Below are 16744 nucleotides of genomic sequence, written 5' to 3'. Positions count from 1 at the left end.
TGTGTGTTGTATGTATTTGAGTATGTATGTATATACACAGCTATATCTATATACATATACAATATACTAATATATTAAATAAATTAAATATATAACATGTAATGTATATTATATAATATTTACAAAATGATTTCATGATAACAAAGTTAAACTTTCTTTTATTATACTTTAAGTTCTGGGGGACATGTGCATAACGTGCAGGTTTCTAACATAGGTATACATGTGCCATGTTGGTTTGCTGCACCCATCAACTCATCATTTACATTAGGTATTTCTCCTAATGCTATCCCTCCCCCAGGACCCCAACCCCGACAGGCCTTGATGTGTGATGTTCCCCTCCCTATGTCCATGTGTTCTCATTGTTCAACTCCCACTTATGAGTGAAAACATGAGGTGTTTGGTTTTCTCTTCTTGTGTTACTTTGCTGAGAATGATGGTTTCCAGTTTCATCCATGTCCCTGCAAACGACATGAATTCATCCTTTTTTATGGCTGCAGAGTATTCCATGGTGTATATGTGCCACATTTTCTTTATCAAATCTATCATTGATGGACATTTGGGTTGATTCCAAGACTTTGCTATTGTGAACAGTGCTGCAATAAACATACATGTGCATGTGTCTTTATAGCAGAATGATTTATAATCCTTTGGGTATATACCCAGGAATGGGATTGCTGGGTCAAATGGCATTTCTACTTCTAGATCCTTGAGGAATCACCACACTGTCTTCCACAATGGTTGAACTAATTTACACTCCCACCAACAGTGTAAAAGCATTCCTATTTCTCCACATCCTCTCCGGCATCTGTTGTTTCCTGACATTTTAATGACTGCCATTCTAACTGGCATGAGATGGTATCTCATTGTGGTTTTGATTTGCATTTCTCTAATGACCAGTGATGATTAGCTTTTTTTCATATGTTTGTTGGCTGCATAAATGTCTTCTTTTGAGAAGTGTCTGTTCATATCCTTTGCCCATTTTTTGATGGGGTTGTTCTTTTCTTGTAAATTTGTTTAAGTTCTTTGTAGATTCTGGATATTAGCCCTTTGTCAGATGGGTAGATTGCAAAACTTTTCTCCCATTCTGTAGGTGGCCCATTCACTCTGATGATAGTTTCTTTTGCTGTGCAGAAGCTCTTTAGCTGAATTAGATCCATTTGTCAGTTTTTTCTTTTGTTGCCCTTGCTTTTGGTGTTTTGGTCGTGAAGTCTTTTTCCATGCTTATGTCCTGATGGTATTGCCTAGGTTTTCTTCTAGGGTTTTTATGGTTTTAGGTCTTACGTTTAAGCCTTTAATCCATCTTGAGTTAATTTTTGTATAAGGTGTAATGAAGGGATCTAGTTTCAGCTTTCTATATATGGCTAGCCACTTTTCCCAGCACCATTTATTAAATAGGGAATCCTATCCCCACTGCTTGTTTCTGTCAGATTTGTCAAAGATCAGTTGGTTGTATATGTGTGGTGTTATTTCTGAGGGCTCTGTTCTGTTCCATTGGTCTACATATCTGTCTTGGTACCAGTACCATGCTGTTTTGGTTTCTGTAGCCTTGAGAAAACGCTGGAATTTTTTCCTTGGAACTGGACTGTGATGAGAGGTGCCTGCCATGAATATAAGCTACTGTCTTTTCTTTTCTTTTTTTGAGATGGAGTTTCACTCTTGTTGCCCAGGCTGGAGCACAATGGCACAATCTTGGCTCACTGCAACCTCTGCCTCCCAGGTTCAACCAGGTTCAAGTGATTCTCCTGCTTCAGCCTCCCGAGTAGTTGGGATCACAGGCATGCGCCACCATGCCCAGCTAATTTTTGTATTTTTCGTAGATGGGGTTTCTCCATGTTGGTCAGGCTGGTCTCGAACTCCCGACCTCAAGTGATCCACCAGCCTCAGCCTACCAAAGTTCTGGGATTACAGGCGTGAGCCATCCTGTCCGGCCAGGTACTGTCTTTTTTTTGACCCTTCCTTTCCAGTTTTTGAAGATAACGCAGGAAATAATCTTCTCTGAAGATACTTGATAAAAATTCCCCCCAAAAAAACAAAAACACATGCTTCCACTTCATTAATAAAAATGTACTGCAGTTTGGCACCTAGGTCTAGTTCAGCTGGCAGATGAGCTGATTGATGCGTCCACCCTGATAGCCAGGTGTGCCCCTCTTCTTGAGGAAGCCCACTCTATTTTTGGTAGCACGATGGGCCACTGAGAGGTGGAAAGGGTGCAAGAACCATGAGATCTCCTGGAAATGCTTCCCTGGGAAGGCAATTTCATGGATGAGGTCTTCCAAGTAAATGATGCCAAACTTCCCCAGGTGCTCCTCAATCACTGTGCTGTCTGTCAGAAGAATGATCTTATTCTTGACCTTGGCTTATCCACGTTTCAAAATGAGTTCCCAGAGAGACTTCAGATTTGGAAATCCCCAGTTCAAATAAGGTTCCACTATACGCAGCATTTTTAGGTTCTGGGGGGTGACTTTTACAAAGACACCAGTAAACATTTTCTTTAGGCGAAGTCTTGAAGTGGTTCTCTGCACCTGTAAAATCACGACATCAATCCTTTTGATGTGTACAACAAAGGCCAAGGAATGTTTATCTGGCAATTCTAAGGCATGAGGTTTCACTTCTGGTCATCTGAGACGTACTTTGTCACGCTTCTGCTGCCAGGAATCATATAGGAATGATTCCAGTCACTTAAACCTGAGCCCTTTTCCTTTCCTCTGCTCCTTCTTTGCCAAAAGTGCCTGCTTTGCCTGGGTGGCTTTGAGGGCTTGATAAGCTTTCCTCTTTTTCAGGAGACTTTCTGGAACAAAGGGATTTTTTCTTTGCTCTTGCTCCGCCATCTTTCTAGTGTTGCACAAAGTTAGATTTTCTAAAATGAACCAATCCTTCATTTCTTACTATTGTCAGCACAGCCCATTTTGTATTAACTAAAGATTTTGAGCTTAGTCAATATATACCAAATGAAGGAGGATTATGATAGTTATTGGGTAATTTACAGCCCCAAATCCCAATTTTTAGCATGGAATTATTTAATTACCTGCTTTATTATATGTGTATATTCATCTAGCATTGGTAAATGCAATAAATTAATTCTACCTTTATAATTCTATTCCAGTTAACCACACAGGCAAACACTTTTAGTTAAGAATAAGGTCTGATGCAGAGGTTAACTACAGAATTTTGATTTTTAAAAGGATTTTACTATATATTTATATGATTTTATATTCATTTTAAGTCATATTTCTAAAAATAAAAGACACAGATTAGTTCAATAGACCACTCCAAATGGAAATCTTCCTGTCTAATTAATTTCTAGTTTATTTTTGTCTACATAATAAAATGCATCTTAATGGTTAAGAATTAGGAGCTCATAAAATTAAACCATGTTGACAAGCACTTACAGATAATCCTGGGGGTTAGGGTGTTATTGAAATAAGGAAAGAAACAAGAACTAGGAATTCTGATATAGATAATCCGGGGGGTCAGGATGTTATTGAAATAAGGAAAGAAACAAGAACTAGGAATTCTGACTTTGAGTCTGACACGACTCATTAGATAACCTTGGACAAAGCACTGTGCTTCTCTCTGTCAATTTCCTCATCAATAAAATCAAGGCAAGAATTCTCAAATGACTTGTTCAGATGATTCATTTATTGTGCAAACTAATGAGTTAATAATGAAAGAATCTGAAAACTAACAGTGTTCCTGAAAATGTTCTAAGAATAATTTTCATGGTTTAATTTAATCTTCTTATTGTTCTAATGATTTCATAAATACCAGAATCTAAATTCATAAAACTATAAAGGTATTATTTTATCTTTTTCAGTAAGAACTCAGTAATTAAAATAATAAAAATTTATATATTTTGTTATAAAAATTTCTTTATTTTAAAGTTTATCAAGAATATCAACTACAAGTTCTATAAAGAGATGGCTATTTATCTTACTGTCATTGCTCTTAGTCCCATGCCTAAGACTATGTCATCAACAGTTAAGTATTTCATAAATATTTGTTGAATAAATGAGTTCTTTCTGCTGAGAAAAAAATTAAGGGTCCCTATTTTAAGAATCGCAACATAACACGGAATGTCTTTGAATGTGGAAGCTTCATTTAGTGAGTTTTAATGAAAAAATATATAGAAACAATATTTTCCAGTAAAATTATAATCAAGTCGGTGTGATAAATGAGATCTTCAGGATTTATAACTTTTCAATAGGGGAAAAATACACCATTTTTAAAGAACTCTAAAATACCCTGGTGGACTTCTGGTACTCCATGGAGCATAGTTTGGAGGAAAATAATAAGGGAAAGAGCAGTACCATGTGAAGGAAGGTATTAAAATTAAGCTGAAAACATCTGAGCAATCAGCAGCAACAGAAAGAAACATTATCTACACTTAGGCAGGTACTCCAGGAACTACAGCTGTATTCACCTCCTTCCTGAAAATACAGGTGCCACTGACCCCCACGTTATGGGAAGTCCAATAGAACATTCCATACTTTCCCATGGAAGCCCTAAACACGCTCCCTTTTTTGTTGTGAAGTTGGTATATAAACCTTTACCTCTAACTATTCAGTAAGTTACTCATTACTAAGTACTTCCACCTTACCTATGGTGTGCACATGTAAATATACCTTGTATTTTCTCCTGATACATGTCTATTGTCAGTTATTTCTCAGGCTCCCAACCATTCAAACCTAAAACAGTAGAGAAAAAGCTTTCTCTACAACATTAATCTGGATGTATAATTTCTAGTTCTGGCTCTGCCAATAAAGAGTTCAATCACTCATTCAGCCATCATTTATTGAACACCTATGTGCAAGGAATATTTTTAGTTATGACCTAGATAAAAATTATCAAAGTTCTTATCTCTAAAGTGTTCTTATTTTTAAAAATAAGGGTTAAGGCTACATTATCTTAAAGTTCCCAGCTAATACTAACATCCATTGGATCTAGTCACATTCACCAAAATAAACTTGAATTGGCCAAATCCAACAGAAGCATTTCAATCCTTATTGTACTTTGCCTCTTTACTAGGTTTGAACCTGTGGATGCTGTTTGAAACTCCACAATCTCCCACCTCACTACCTTCCTTCTTGGTCTCCCACCTCATTCTTTGTTCTATTGTAGGGTCCCAAAAAACGACATCCCAAAATGAAGGCCTCAGAAGCCGTCTCAGAAACACAAGTTTTTTCTGACCTTCACCTGGCCCCTCATTCTCCTTGGAGGCTAGCCACAGAAACTATAATCTCTCTTCTCCAAGGCAGGTCATAGAAACCAGAGCTCCATCTCCCCAAAGCCAGTCATGAAACCTAAAAATATTTATCTAACATTATCCCTCCCTTTCGAAGGAAAAACTGTCCATGAAGAAATGATCTGACCTGCCTTGATTGTAGGTCATAAGACCCCGAACCAGAGAGGGTCCTGTCCCACACCCAGAAGGAAGGAATGTGGCACAGAGAGGCCAAGAAGAATCTAGACAGACAGGCCTTGCTGGGTTTCCCCACTCAGTCTGTTAGCACTAGTTTATACCTTTTTCATCCAATCTTATTTCTACATGGCTGCCCATACTTTGTTAAATATAATAAAAAAAAATGGAGAGCTTCCCCTGTATCTGTGGGTCTTCATTCTGAAGGCTCTTGTGTTATGTAAAACTTGTATGCTTTTTACCCTATTAATACTTGCATGCTTTTTTTTTTTTTTTTTTTTTTGAGATGGAGTCTCACTCTGTTGCCCAGGCTGGAGTGCAGTGGTGTGATCTCGGCTCACTGCAAGCTCCGCCTCCTGGGTTCACGCCATTCTCCTACCTCAGCCTCCCGAGTAGCTGGGACTACAGGCACCCGCCACGACGCCCAGCTAATTTTTTGTATTTTTAGTAGAGATGGGGTTTCACTGTGTTAGCCAGGATGGTCTCGATCTCCTGACTTCATGATCCACCTGCCTCGGCCTCCCAAAGTGCTGGGATTACAGGCATGGGCCACCGTGCCCAGCCACTTGCATGCTTTTTAATACAAAATATTTGTATGCTTTTCCCCCTATTAATCTGCATTTTATCAGTGATTTTTAGTGAATCTTCACGGGGGAAAGGGGAAGTTTTCCCTTGGCCCCTACATGCTCTTCACTCAAAGGTGTTCCTAGGGTTCTATCTTTAAATGACTACTGTTCTCATATGTCTTCTTCTTGCCCTCTGGGAAGTCTGCTTTAATAAACTATAAATTGAGAAATTCTAAACCTGTATCTCCACCACTCATCTCTCGCTCAGCATCAGGTTCATATACTGTTGCATGTAAACAACTGGATGTTTCATGAACACTTCAAACTTAGTATGCACAAACTAGAACTCATAATTTTCCACACATTCCTAGCTTCCAAATCTAATCCTTCTAAATCCTTCTACATTTCTTACTTTAGTTAGTGACTCAATGAATAACTCAATTACCCAAAGCAGAAACCTTAGAGTAATCCTTTTCCCTTAACATTCCTTTTCCAATATATTACCAAGCCCTGCCAACTTTGCTTGCTAGAAATTCTTCAAATTTTTCTTTCTTCTCCATCAGTACTCCCACTGAAGTACTCCAAGTCCTCATCACCTTTTGCTTGACATATTACAAAAACCTACTGACTGGTCTTTCCTTTTCTAATCTTCCTCCATATGCCTCAAATCTGGCCTCCACTTAGCTGCCAAAGTGTTTCTACTCTACTTCAAAACCATTCGTGGCTATCTCTCAACCCAGGAGGGAATAAAGGAAGCTGATTTTGGACATGCAACTTCTCTCCCAGAGCCTTTTGTAGTAGGCAAAGAGTAGCCACGGAAGAGTAAAGGTTTAAATTACCAAATGCATTTGACAGCTTTGGGTTGCTATCAGACTGCTTTTAACATGAGATGATTATGGTTGTAGTGGTGGGGGAAAATGTTTAAAACTTGTTTTAGGGCTTCTAGAGTAAAATATAAAATTAAACACTCCCTGTTGCAACCACATGCAGTACAACACTTGAAACTAATGTTCGATCTCTTGCGAGATTCTGAATTGTGAAATTCAGCAATTCGATACAAATAGCCCTGATTTGCTGCAGTTCAGTAAAGGTGTTACACTCCGTACTATATACTTAAGTCAGAGAGTTACAGTATACATCCCAGAAAAAAATCAGCAGCCATTCCCCTACTATTAATATGTACATGTATTTCGAAGACATCCAGAATTCTCTTCTCCCCTGATGTCTCCTCTCCTCAAGGTGTCTTTCTGTATTTAGGGATTGAAGTTCTCAGTAAAGGGGGCTGAACCAGACAATACCCAATTTAGAGCACATCCATTTCCAATCTAAAACAAAGGAGGTCTTTCAAACTCTGCTCAGAAAATAGAGGGGTTTGATTTCAGAGAGGTATAGTTAAGATGTGGTAAGAACTGGGCATTAGAAAAAGTGGCCAGTGTATAGTTAGTGTTATACACTAATAAGCCTTTTTTCAGATTCTTAATTAGAATCAAGTATGGAGAACCAGACAGAGACAAGACCTGCAGCTAATCATCACCAGATATTCACTAGAAATAGGGCCTAAAACTATGTAGATTAACTATTAGCAATGACCTCAGAGAGGAACTGGAATTCTATTAGTACCAAGGAGATAGGTAAGGAAACAAAAGAAAATTTACACAGGTGGCAGGTATTGAAATTGGCTATATTTTTATCTATTCAAAGGGAATTAGAGAACAACCATCACAATAACATTTTTTTAAGTTGAAGCAAAGGGAAAAAAAAGGTATTACCTTCTTCAACACACCATACAAATTATTTACTGAAGCAGTAATTTTTAAAATTTAGAAGTTTGTCTTGAAACCGCAAAGAAGATTTAAGAAATTATATCCCCTATGAAATAATTCTCTTTAAATTGTCACTTCACTTTAGTTGAAACTGGAACTGGAAATTTAAAAAGTATGTATTAGAGATATGGTGACTGTATAACTGACTGTCATTAGGGCACCATTGAGAGTGAAAGGGGATGCCAAGTAAATAGAAAACTATGTCACAAACAAAAGTGGGTAGAGTGTACAGCCCCATTAAATAGTTATGCTTTATGCAAAAAAACCTTAGCCTTACTTTACAAATTTAAATAAGTGTGCCTTTATTTGTTTCAAGTACATATACAAGCTTATGTATTTGTTATTATTTCTACTTTAATGGCAAGAGTGTAGTGAGTCTGAGACTCATGCAACACTGATGACAGTGAAAACTGGTATAACTTCTGGAAAGAGATGTGGCAATATTTAGAAAGAGACTTAACATTCTTTGTAACCTAGTAATTGACTTTGAAAGAAGGAGCTGGGTAGGCCAACTTAGGCCCTGAGAAAGGAAATAACTTTTCATCTGAGGAATGCTAGTCCCTTTAAATTGTCAGGCCCCGAGAGGCATTTAAAATGTAACAAGACAGGGATGCCCTCTCTCACCACTCCTATTCAACATAGTGTTGGAAGTTCTGGCCAGGGCAATCAGGCAAGAGAAAGAAATAAAGGGCATTCAATTAAGAAAAGAGGAAGTTAATTTGTCCCTGTCTGCAGATGACATGATTGTATATTTAGAAAACCCCATCGTCTCAGCCCAAAATCTCTTTAAGCTGATAAGCAACTTCAGCAAAGTCTCAGGATACAAAATCAATGTGCAAAAAATCACAAGCATTCCTATACACCAATAACAGACAAAGAGACAGCCAAATCATGATTGAGCTCCCATTCACAATTGCTACAAAGAGAATAAAATACCCAGGAATCCAACTTACAAGGGATGTCAAGGACCTCTTCAAGAAGAACTATAAACAACTGCTCAACGAAATAAAAGAGGACACAAACAAATGGAAGAACATTCCATGCTCATGGTTAGGAAGAATCAATATCGTGAAAATGGCCATACTGCCCAAGGTAATTTATAGATTCAATGCCATCCCCATCAAGTTACCAATGTCTTTCTTCACAGAATTGGAAAAAACTACTTTCAAGTTCATATGGAACCAAAAGAGAGCCCACATTGCCAAGACAATCCTAAGCCAAAAGAACAAAGCTGGAGGCATCACGCTACCTGACTTCACACTATATTGCAAAGCTACAGTAGCCAAAACAGCATGGTACTGGTACCAGTACCAAAACAGATATATAGATCAACGGAACACAGCAGAGGCCTCAGAAATAACACCACACATCTACAACCATGTGATCTTTGACAAACCTGACAAAAACAAGAAATGGGGAAAGGATTCCCTATTTAATAAATGGTGCTGGGAAAACTGGCTAGGCATATGTAGAAAGCTGAAACTGGATCCCTTCCTTAAACCTTACACAAAAATTAATTCAAGATGGATTAAAGACTTAAATGTTAGACCTAAAACAATAAAAACTCTAGAAGAAAACCTAGGCAATACTATTCAGGACATAGGCATGGGCAAGGACTTCATGACTAAAACACCAAAAGCAATGGAAACAAAAGCCAAAATAGACAAATGGGATGTAATTAAACTAACGAACTTCTGTGCAACAAAAGAAACTACCATCAGAGTGAACAGGCAACCTACAGAATGGGAGAAAAGTTTTGCAATCTACCCATCTGACAAAGGGCTAATATCTAGAATCTACAAAGAACTTAAACAAATTTACAAGAAAAAAACAACCCCATCAAAAAGTGGGCAAAGGATATGAACAGACACTTCTCAAAAGAAGACATTTATGCAGTCAACAGACACATGAAAAAATGCTCATCACTGGTCATCAGAGAAATGCAAATTAAAACCACACTGAGATACCATCTCACACCAGTTAGAATGGTGATCGTTAAAAAGTCAGGAAACAACAGATGCTGGAGAGGATGTGGAGAAATAGGAACACTTTTACATTGTTGATGGGAATGTAAATTAATCCAACCATTGCAGAAGACAGCATGGTGATTCCTCAAGGATCTAGAACTAGAAATATCATCTGACCCAGCCATCCCATTACTGGGTATATACCCAAAGGATTATAAATCATGCTACTATAAAGACACATGCACATGTATGCTTATTGCGGCACTGTTCACAATAGCAAAGTCTTGGAACCAACCCAAATGTCCATCAATGATAGACTGGATTAAGAAAATGTGGCACATATACACCATGGAATACTAGGCAGCCATGAAAACGGACGCATTCATGTCCTTTGCAGGGACATGGATGAAGCTGGAAACCAGAAACCAAACACCACATGTTCTCACTCATAGGAGGAAATTGAACAATGAGAACACTTGGACACAGGGCAGGGAACATCATACACCGGGGCCTGTCATGGTGAGAGGTGAAGCCAGCTGGGCTTCTGGGTTGGGTGGGGACTTGGAGAACTTTTTTGTCTAGCTAAAGGATTGTAAATGCACCAATCAGCACTCTGTGTCTAGCTAAAGGATTGTAAATGCACCAATCAGCACTCTGTAAAAGGGACCAATCAGCAAAATGGACCAATCAGCACTCTGTAAAATGGACCAATCAGCAGGACGTGGATGGGGCCAAATAAGGGAGTAAAAGCTGGCCACTCCAGCCAGCAACGGCAACCCACTCGGGTCCCCTTCCATGCCGTGGAAGCTTTGTTCTTTCGCTCTTCACAATAAATCTTGCTGTAGCTCACTCTTTGGGTCCACGCTACCTTTATGAGCTGTAACACTCACCACGAGGGTCTGTGGCTTCATTCCTGAAGCCCGCGAGACCACGAACCAGCCAGAAGGAAGAAACAACTCCAGACACACCATCTTTAAGAGCTGTAACACTCACTGCGAAGGTCTGAAGCTTCACTCCTGAAGTCAGCAAGACCACAAACCCACCAGAAGAAAGAAACTCCAGACACATCTGAACATCGGAAGGAACAAACTCTGGACACACCATCTTTAAGAGCTGTAACACTAACTGCGAGGGTCTGTGGCTTCATGCTTGAAGTCACTGAGACCAATGACCCCCCAGAAGGACCAATTCCGGACACAGTGGGGTCAGGGGGCAAGGGGAGGGATAGCATTAGGAGAAATACCTAATGTAAATGACGAGTTAATGGTGCAGCAAACCAACATAGCACATGTATACCTATGTAAAAAACCTGCACGTTGTGCACATGTACCCTAGAACTTAAAGTATAATAAATAAATAAAATAAAATAACAGCAGTCACATCTCACTCCCCCTTGAGGTAAGTAATTACCTCTTGAGCCCACTTGCTATGCAGGCTCTAGACTGACACCAAGTAGCCATAAAACGTCATACACCCTATAGTTCAACAATGTACAACCAATTACTAACCAATGTTATTTCTGTAAGCCTATGAGAATTCCTGAGGAACAACTTTTGTAATCAGACCTCTTTTGTTTTCTGGAGCAGTCTCCAAAGGCAAACTTGAAGTGTGAAATGTGTCCTGAGCTGCCATCCTCAACCTTGGCCCAAACAAACGCTCTATATTTTTTCTCCTCTTCCTCCCTTTAGGTTGGCATCCCTAAAGGGATGGCACCCTCCCAGAGAGCCCTCCTGTTATGTTCCCTGTCACTGGTAAGGGGCAGTCACCAAAGGGGAGCCTAAGGTTGCCAAGACTGCCTACATGTGGATGGGCCATCTTGTTTCCTTGTTAAAACGAGGAAATATGAATCTATCAACTTTGTTCTTCTTCAATATTGTTTTGGCTATTCAAGGAACCTTGAAATTCTACGTGAAATTTATGATTAGCTTTTCCATTTCTGCAGAAAAGGGTGTTACGATTTTGATAGCAATTTCAGGCCAGGGCTGGTGGCTCACACCTGTAATCCCAACACTTCTGGAGGCCTAGGTGGGTGGATCACCTGAGGTCAGGAGTTCGAGACCAGCCTGTTGAAACCCTGCCTCTACTAAAAATACAAAAAAAAAAAAAAAATTGGCCAGGTGTGGTGGTGCATGCCTGTAGTCCCAGCTACTTGGAAGGCTGGGGCAAGAGAATTGCTTGAACCCGGGAAGAAGTTGTAGTGAGTGAAGATTGTGCCACTGCACTCCAGCCTGGGCAACAGAGTGAGACTCTGTCTCGAGGGGGAAAAATGATAGTGATTGCGATGAATCTGTAGATTACTTTGGGGAATTTAAGATTTCAAGTTTACAATAATGGGCTATCTCTCCATCTATTTAGGTCTTCTTCCTTTCAAAAATGTTTAATAGCTTTGAGTTCACAAAGACTTGCATTTCTTGAATTTATTCCTAAGATTTTGATGCTATTATAAATAGTTCTCCTAAATTCACTTTTGGATTGTTCATTGCTGCTGCATAAAAATACAAATATTTTTGTGTGTTGATCTTGTATCCTACAATCTTTATGACTTTATGTATTAGGTCTAGTATTTTTGTGTGGATCCTTTAGGATCTTCTATATATTATATCATGTCATCTATAAACCTAGTTTTACTTCTTTTTTTATTTGAATGCCTTTTATTTCTGTTTTTTGCCTAACTGTTCTACCTAGAACTTCCAGCAAAATGTTGAATAGAAGTGGCAAAAACAGACATTCTCATCTTGTTTTTTATCTAGGGGTAAAGGGGCAAAGAAGGAAAGCTTCCCCCTTCACCCTGTGAAGGTTCACTGAAAATGAACTGATGAAATGCAGATTAATAGGAGAAAAAAACAAATTTATTCTAATATGCATGCTACCCAATAACCAGTGGGGTAAAAATGCTCCATAGGGGAAGGTTAGGTGGGGCTGTAGCAGTAAATGATTCTGGGGAGGAAACGAATGGACCTGGAGGCAGATATTATCTGATGAATAATTCTTTTTGGAAACTGAATGAGATCGGACCAGAGAACAAACACTATTAATAGTTGGGATAAAGTTCAAATTTCATCTGGGCTGTAATGGTGTTAAATTTTCGGTGTCTTCCTCTGTTATATGAGTTTTAATCTTCTCTGACTGATGAAATTTCAGGGAAGGAATTGAAGGCAATTGTGTTCCTCTTTGGGGTCCAGTTTTTAGGTAGAAAAGGAAACTTCAGAGAATAGCTTCATTCTGTGCTTTGGGAGAGACAGAGGATTAGAGGGGTGGGGGTCAGAGAGACCTTCAGGCTGCTTCTTTAGTTCAGCATGTCAAAGCACCATATTTCAGGATATTGTTTTCTGAGTCCCAACACAGAAAGCTTTCAGTCTTTAACCACCGATTATAATGTTAGCTGTGGGTTTTTCATAAATCCTCTTTACCATGTAGAAGAAACTCCCTTCCATTCCTAGTTCGTTGAATGTTTTTATTATGAAAGGGTTTAATTACTTTTATACTAGAAATATTTTTTCCTAATCCTTGCAATGCCTTCTACAATGAATATTTTTTAAAATGCATCCATCATTAAATAGGCATCAATATTAACACTGAATATTCAGGACTTCCCCCTGCAGAAGGTAGAAGTGAAACAGCAACATAAGAAAAAAAAAATGAGGATTACAATTAGAGATTAGAGTGATACTGCTCTTCCCATTCCTGGCCATAACTTAGTGTGAAAGGAAGGTGGAGCCCCTCCTAGTGTCCAGAGTAGTAAAATATTATAAGCAATTACCTTACAGACAGTTCATGAACTGCTATAGTTAGCGACCTAATGTTGTGTAAAATATTACTCCCAAACTTCCCAGCATTAAAACAAACATTTATTTCTTACAATTCCTGCAGGTCAAGAATCTAGGAGCAACTTATCTGAGTGGCTCTTCATAAGGTTCAATCAACTGGTTGGGGCTGTAGATATCTAAAGGCTTGTCTGGAGCTGGAGGACCCTCCTGCAAGATGACTCACTCAAAGGGCTGTTGGCAAATGGCTTCTATTCCTTGCAATGTCAGACTCTCCACTGGGCTGCTTGAATGTCCTTATGACATGGCAGCTGGCTTCCCCAAAATGAGTGATCCGAGAGATAGAGCCAGCAGGAATCTGTAATACCTTTTATGACCTACTCTTGAAAGTCACACACAGTCATTTCCACCATATTCTGTTTTTTAGAAGACAGTCACTAAATTCAGCTCACGCTCATGGCGGAAGGAATCAGGTTCCACCCTTTGAAGGGAGCAGTATCAAGTAATTTGTGACATATTGTGTCCAGAATTGGTGGGTTCTCAGTCTCACTGACTTCAAGAATGAAGCAGCGGAGGCTTGTGGTAAGTGTTACAGTTCTTAAAAGGTGGCATGTCCGGAGTTTTTTCCTTCTGATGTTCGGATGTGTTCACAGTTTCTTCCTTCTGGTGGGTTTGTGGTCTCACTGGCTCAGGAGTGAAGCTGCAGACCTTCGCGGTGAGTGTTACAGCTCTTAAGGCACTGCGTCTGGAGTTGTTCATTCCTCCCGGTGGGTTCGTGGTCTCGCTGGCTTCAGAAGTGAAGCTGCAGACCTTCGCGGTGAGTGTTACAGCTCTTAAGGCACTGCGTCTGGAGTTGTTCATTCCTCCCGGTGGGGTCGTGGTCTCGCTGGCTTCAGAAGTGAAGCTGCAGACCTTCACGGTGAGTGTTACAGCTCATAAAGGCAGTGTGAACCCAAAGAGTGAGCAGCAGCAAGATTTATTGCAAAGAGCAAAAGAACAAAGCTTCCACAATGTGGAAGGGGACGTAAGCAGGTTGCTACTGCTGGCTGGGGCAGCTTGCCTTTTATTCTCTTATCTGGCCCCACCCATATCCTGCTGATTGGTCCATTTTACAGAGAGCCAATTCGTCCATCTTACAGAGAGCTGATTGGCCCATTTTGACAGGGTGCTGATTGGTGCGTTTACAATCCCTGAGCTAGACACAAAAGTTCTCCACATACCCACTAGATTAGCTAGATACAGAGTGTCCAGCAAAGGTTCTCCAAGTCCCCACCAGAGTAGCTAGATACAGAGTGTCGATTGGTGCATTCACAAACCCTGAGCTAGACACAGGGTGCTGATTGGTGTATTTGCAATCCCTTAACTAGACATAAAGGTTCTCCAAGTCCCCACCAGACTCAGGAGCCCAGCTGGCTTCACCCAGTGGATCCTGCACCGGGGCCACAGGTGGAGCTGCCTGCCAGTCCCGCGCCGTGCACCTGCACTCCCCAGCCCTTGGGTGGTCGATGGGACTGGGTGCCGTGGAGCAGGGGGCGGCACTTATCAGGGAGGTTCGGGCCACACAGGAGCCCACGGAGTTGGGGGAGGCTCAGGTATGGCAGGCTGCAGGTCCTGAGCCCTGCCCCGTGGGGAGGGAGCTAAGGCCTGGCGAGAAGTCGAGCACAACAGCTGCTGGCCCAGGTGCTAAGCCCCTCACTACCCAGGGCCGGCAGGGCTGGCCAGCTGCTCCGAGTGCAGGGCCCACTGAGCCCACAACCACCTGGAACTCATGCTGGCCCACAAGCACCATGTGCAGCCCTGGTTCCCACCCGTGCCTCTCCATCCACACCTCCCTGCAAGCTCCAGCCTTGGCCAGCCCAGAAAGGGGCTCCCATAGTGCAGTGGCAGGCTGAAGGGCTCCTCATGCTTGGCCAGAGTGGGAGCCCAGGCAGAGGAGGCACCGAGAGTGACCGAGGGCTGTGAGGGTTGCCAGCACACTGTCACCTCTCAATATTTTAAAACCTCAACATTGAAAAATGCAATTATCAGGTGGCTGGCAAGATGGTCGAATAGGAACAGCTTCGGTCTGCAACTGCCAGCAAGATCAACGCAGAAGGTGGGTGATTTCAGCATCTCCAACTGAGGTACCCAGCTTATCTCATTGAGACTGGTTAGACAGTGGGTACAGCCCATGGAGGGGAGCAAAAGCAGGGTGGGGTGTTGCCTAACCCGGGAAGTGTAAGGGGTCAGGGAACTCCCTCCCCTAGCCAAGGGAAGCCGTGAGGGACCGTGCCATGAGGAAAGATGCACTCTGGCCCAGATACTACACGTTTCCCATGGTCTTCACAACCCGCAAACCAGGAGATTCCCTCTGGTGCCTATGCCATGAGGGCCCTGGGTTTCAAGCACAAAACTGGTTGGCCGTTTGGGCAGACACCGAACTAGCTTCAGGAGTTACTTTTCATACCCCAGTGGCACCTGGAAAGCCAGTGAGGCAGAACTGTTCACTCCCCTGGAAAGGGGGCTGAAACCAGGGAGCCAAGTGGTCTAGCTCAACAGATCCCAGCTCCACAGAGCCCAGCAAGCTATGATCCACTGGCTTGAAATTCTTGTGGCCAGCACAGCAGTCTGAAGTCGACCTGAGATGTTTCAGCTTGGTGGGGGAAGGGGCGTCCATCATGTCATTGCTGAGGCTTGAGTAGGCAGTTTTCCCCTGACAGTGTAAACAAAGTTGCCAGCAAGTTTGAACTCGGCGGAGCCCACCGCAGCTCAGCAAAGCTGCTGTGGCCAGACTGCCTCTCTAGATTACTCCTCTCTGGGCAGAGCATCTCTGAAAGAAGGGCAGCAACCCCCATGAGAGGCTTATAGATAAAACTCACATCTCCCTAGGACAGAGCACCTGGAGGAAGGGGCAGCTGTGGGTACAGCTTCAGCAGACTTAAACGTTCATGCCTGCTGGCTCTGAAGAGAGCAGCAGATCTCCCAGCACAGCGCTCAAGCTCTGCTTAGGGACAGACTGCCTCCTCAAGTGGGTCCCTGACCCCTGTGCCTCCTGACTGAGAGACACCTCCCAGCAGGGGTTGACAGACACCTCATACAGAAGAGCTCTGGCTGGCATCTGGCAGGCACCCCTCTGGGACAAAGCTTCCAGAGGAAGGAACAGGCAGCAATCTTTGTTGATCTGCAGCCTCTGCTGGTGATACCAAGGCAAACGGGGTGTGGAGTTGAC

At 41.6% G+C, this 16744-nt stretch overlaps 1 protein-coding gene and 1 pseudogene across 1 annotated transcript in view; both read right to left on the bottom strand.

Moving 5' to 3' along the window:
• Positions 1 to 16744, bottom strand: part of LOC101179227 (lipoxygenase homology domain-containing protein 1) — a 158904-nt gene that overhangs the window by 96470 nt on the left and 45690 nt on the right.
• On the bottom strand, positions 2088 to 2846 carry LOC100592363 (annotated as a pseudogene).

Source organism: Nomascus leucogenys, chromosome 16 (assembly GCF_006542625.1).
Source record: "Nomascus leucogenys isolate Asia chromosome 16, Asia_NLE_v1, whole genome shotgun sequence".
In the NCBI taxonomy this organism is placed as follows: Eukaryota; Metazoa; Chordata; class Mammalia; order Primates; family Hylobatidae; genus Nomascus; species Nomascus leucogenys.
The sequence above is the reverse complement of the archived record's forward strand: the minus strand, read 5'-3'. Positions and strand labels throughout refer to the sequence as shown.